At 43.4% G+C, this 4,972-nt stretch overlaps 1 pseudogene; it reads left to right on the top strand.

The window, feature by feature from the left end:
- Positions 1–674: 674 nt before the first annotated feature.
- LOC146046570 (5S ribosomal RNA) lies at positions 675–793 on the top strand (annotated as a pseudogene).
- The last annotated feature ends 4,179 nt before the right edge of the window (positions 794–4,972 follow it).

The following is a 4,972-nucleotide window of genomic DNA, read 5'->3' as shown; positions in this document are numbered from 1 at the left end:
GGACTCAAACTCCCCTGCCGACACACCACAGGATCAGGTACAGGAGTTGCCACAGTCTGAACCATCAGCTGTGGTACACTCCAAAGCGTTACTCCAATACTTTTTTCTCCATGACTGTTAGGTTCAATCTTTGCAACCAGGGGCTAATCGCTATTTTGTATCTACATTGTGTCAGTCACAAACATCTCATCTCTTTTTTTCCTCTCTTTGATGAATGGTCAGGCTGACTCCACTATTATCCTCAATCAGCCAATTGATATTAGCGAGTTACAGTGCCTCTAGTGGTGTAAATATACCCACCTTTTTTTATGACACACTGTTACAAATGGTCAATTGTCAACTAATTGCAACTTAACTATTGTCAATTTATTCCTAACAAATTGTAACAAAATTCATGTCAGTGTGTTCCTAACAGAATTGTGATATATATAGTGACTCAAGCTGCATCAATAGCCAGGGCTTTGCAAATCTGTCACCTAATCTTCGGAGATTTTTTCTGTCACCCTGATACTTGCTGCCAATAATAATTGAACCTCAACACTGTATGCACACTGTACCAGGGTCACTGGTGGGATACATTATCTTTGCCCCAAATTATTGGTTCAACATCCAGTATTGCAGGTATTATTTAGCAGTTAACCTGAGCTGTCTGGTCGTGACATAATTCGCAACCAGTATACCACCATACCTTACTGGAGTGCCCAAACCCTTTTCGAACTTGGAAGCCAAGCAGTGAAGGGCCAGGGCAGTATCCAGGTGGGTGACCCCTGGAGAAGTCCAGGTGTGGTATCACATATTGGTATCCCAGTCAACAGACCAACAGCACAGGAGCCGCCTACTGCTCGATTCCAAAATCCTTGCCAACATTGGCACCTATTATTGTATGTTACAGGATAGAGCTACCCAGTAACATGGGGTGACCAAACCCCAATCTGTCTAACAGTTGGGAATAACTAACTCATTTTTGCCACCCATGGTCACTTTGGTTATTATACCTCTGATGACTACATGCAACAAATGGTAAATTATTATGTGTGGTAAACTTAAAAATTGGTATATGACTTAGTAATTATTACTCATCAGTACCACACAACAAAAACAACAATTATATTCAGAGTAATGTTTATTGTTTTCATGCGTTATGCCATTTCATCTTAACAAGTCCACAATAAAAGCTATGTTTTAAAATAAATATATATTACATTTTCTAAGAGTGCGCCCAAAAAGCGTTTGCTTTCCTTTGTTTTGCACCTTTGCAAATACAAAACAAACCCACCCTCAGTTATTGTTACTGAACGCTGGGCGCACCACCAACCACATAACCACCAGTATCTATGACCATGTGGTTTTCATGTTGGTTACAATAAATTGGCTTAGACTAAAACCAAATAATTATTTCAGCTGTGCGGGCCCTTCCCCACGTTTTTCCTTGCACATGTTGGATCCTGTGTCATCTATTTAGATGATATCCTCATCTTCTCATCTGATCTTCAGCTCAACAGACAAACTGTAAAGGAAGTTCTGTCCTGTCTACATCAAAACCGTCTCTACTGCAAGTTGGAGAAATGTGTATTCAAAGTCTCCTTAATGTAATTCTTGGGTCTCCAACACTGGTTTCCAAATGGGTCCTGAGAAGGTGAAGGCAATCCAAGACTGGACAAGGCAAAGCACTTTAAAGGGAATTCAGAGATTTTTTGGCTTCTCTAATTGTAATCGGTTTATCCACAACTTTTCTACTTTATCTGCTCTGCTTGTAAAGATTCAGATCTGTCCAACTGAATCTCCATCTTCCAGCCGTTAAAAATGTTTTTGCTTCAGGCCCCATTCTTCTCCAGCCAGATGCATCCTCTGCAGGGGTAGGAGCAAATCGCTCCCAAAAGAATGAAGATCAAAATCTTCTTCCCTGTGAATATTCCCCTTCGGGGAGCAAGAACTGTTAGCCACAAAATTGTCCTTCAAAGAATGGTGCTACCTGCTCGAAGGAGCTTGACACAAGATCACGTATACTCCAATCACAAGAACCTCTCTTTTCTTTGTCATGTACAGTGTCTTACTTCCCGCCAAGCCCGATGGGCAATGTTCTTCGAATGCTTCAACTACATTACCAAATCATGTATTGTCCTAAGTCCCAAAATTGTAAAGCAGATGCGTTATCTCGCTCCTTTCTTTTGCCCATTCTGAATCCTGTAGTCTTTGCTCAAGTCAATACTCATCATGTACCTCCTCCAGGGAAGACATTTGTTCCTCCAAAATTGCATAAAAAACTTCTGTTATGGTCATTCTTCTCATTTTGCCGGATATCCGGGAGTGCAAAAGACCTTGATGTTTCTTCAGTGATCTTATTGGTGGCCTTCAATGCACACAGATTTGAACAACTTTGTTTCATCGTGCATCAAATGTGCCCAACATGAAACACCTCGAACAGCACCTGCTGGAGCTCTGCAGCCACTTACGAATTCCAACCCAGCCATGGACCCATCTGTCCATGGATTTAATTTGTGAATTGCCACCTTCAAAGGGTCATACTGTAATCTGGGTTGTAGTGGATAGGTTCTCCAAGGTGGCACATTTCTTTCCTCTAAATTTGCTCCCATCTGCACCAGTCTTTGCTCAACTCTTCATCTCTACAAAAGTCCATGGTCTTCCTATCGAGATCGTGTCAGATTGGGGAGTGCAATTCATAGCCAGATTCTGGAGATCCAGGTTAGACTCAAGTTTCCCACTGCTTATCAGCCACAGACCAACCATCCACAGACCAACAGTCAGACTGAACCAAGATCTAGAAGCCTTCTTGAGACTTTTTTTATCTTATTGACAAGATAACTGGTTCAACCTAATGCCTTCAGCTGAATATGCTTATAACAACTCCTATAATTCTTCTACCAGTACTACTCCATTCTTCACAGTCTACATCATTGCTCTCCTGATTTCTCAAGTCTACCAACTCTAGATGTGCCAGCGGTAATGTTCACCTTACATCAGTTCTCCAAGATTTGGTCCAACAATCAGTGCAAAGTACCTAAACCTCCTATATTCAATGCCGAAAAGGATACAATTCTTGCTTGCAATACTTAGTAGAGTGGCCTGGATATGGTCCTGTGGAGAATTCCTGGGTGGAGGTGCAGAAATCCTCACAAGTCTCGTCTGTGCCCAGAGGTAACCCAAAAAGGGGAGGGTACTGTCACGGCGGGCAAGGTAATCAACTGTCCGTGCTCACCGATGGCTGACCTGTGTGCAGCAGGTCCTGGACTCTGGCGGCAGGTCACAGGGGTGGCAGGCAGTGACCGGCAGCAGGGTGAACAGGGCACGCAGCTGGGAGATGGAGTAGTGTCAGGCGGTGCTGGGAGTCCAGCATCGCCATCTTGGTTTTGGGCAAAAGGGTGTTCTGGGTAGGTTAGAAGTATTCCCTCTTCCCTGATGTTTCAGCTAACAAGCCAACCCATGGGTATTTAGGGGAGCTGCCTAGGCAAATCTATGTCAGTGCAAAAAGTATTTTGAGCTTGCTATACCTTGGGAGTTCTCCTGACTTTCCTGTGCCTATCCTAGGTCCAGCTATCCATGCTCCATGGCAGGAATTCTGTTTCCTCTCTGCTGCTGACTCTGTCTAGCCGGTCCGTTCCTGCCAGTCCAGTTTGTCCGACACCTCCCTGTGCTATTCTCAGTGGCTTCAGTCCTAATCCACCCTCAGTCTTCACTGGTCTGTTATTGTTGGATCCATTTATAGTCTGCACCAATCACAGTCTTCTTCAGTAATCCATCATCTCCCCCTTCTTCATTTTACCACACAAGACTTTATTGCTTCAAGTTTGCTTTACCCCTCGTTATCCTCAAAGAAGTATTTGAGTGTCTTTTGTTGTCCCTTTGATAAAAAAAATTAATCAATAAAACTGCTCCTGGTGCGTCTGCAATTCCTGAGACCCACATGATTCCATCTAAACCTACCCTTGTGACACACACACTGGTTAAGAATCAGACAGATCGGTCAAAGTTTGCAGGGTTGGAAGATGAAGCTGGGGTGCAAAGGTAGGTGCCACCAGCGTGGCTTCCATTCAAGTTGCATGAGGAACCCTAGTGCCACAGATGGTGGACTGTATACTATCCAGTCAAATAGACAGTTCTTGAAGAATTGGATTACCTGGCCCTTTGCAGCCTCTAAATCAGGCATGTCCAAACTATGGCCCTCCAGCTGTTGTGAAACTACAAGTCCCATCATGCCTTGCCACAGTTTTGCTATTAGGGAATGCTAAAACTATGCAAGGCATTCTGGGATGTATAGTTTCACAACAGCTGGAGGGCTGCAGTTTGAACATGCCTGCTCTAAATGATCCACTCTGGCTGCCAGATTTTGAACTGGGTCAGTCGCATGTCCCTGTCCCTTATCTGAATCCATGCAGCCAGAGCAAACTGTCACATAAAGGGTTGAACTTGGTTGTTCTGAAGTTCTGGTACTGGGTTTGGAATATAATGGAAGTTAGGATTCCCGATAAGCTTTGCCCACATAAGTGGGCAGGCCTCACAGTAAGAGGAGCCTGAAGGCAGAGCTATGGACACTGGAGACCAGGAGAGGCAAGTATGTGCTTTATACAACAGTAATGAGTCTATCCCGAAGAATCCCCACTGATTCTTCATCTAGCTATATTATTGGGGTATCTCTGGCCCCTACCTGCCAAACCTCTTTATTGTTACTATTTGATTTCCTTGTTTCGGAAAATATTGTTTTCTCCCTCTAATCTTAAGAATTATATTATTATATACCAACAGCCCATTTGGCTGTTGTTCTGGGTTCAGTTAAACTACAAAAAAATTCACAGGATTTTCTTATCCATTGTATTTCTTTACTGTCTATGACGGATCATTTATTATTTAATGACACATCACACAGCTTCCCTCCTGATCGCTGGGACAGGTGGGTGCTTCAAAAGCATATTAGACCTTCTAGTAACCACCTTGACCAGGGAATAGTATGATTGCT

The sequence above is a fragment of the Crinia signifera genome, chromosome 11 (genome assembly GCF_055691185.1).
Source record: "Crinia signifera chromosome 11, ASM5569118v1, whole genome shotgun sequence".
NCBI lineage: Eukaryota > Metazoa > Chordata > Amphibia > Anura > Myobatrachidae > Crinia > Crinia signifera.
This window is presented reverse-complemented; position numbering and strand designations above follow the sequence as displayed.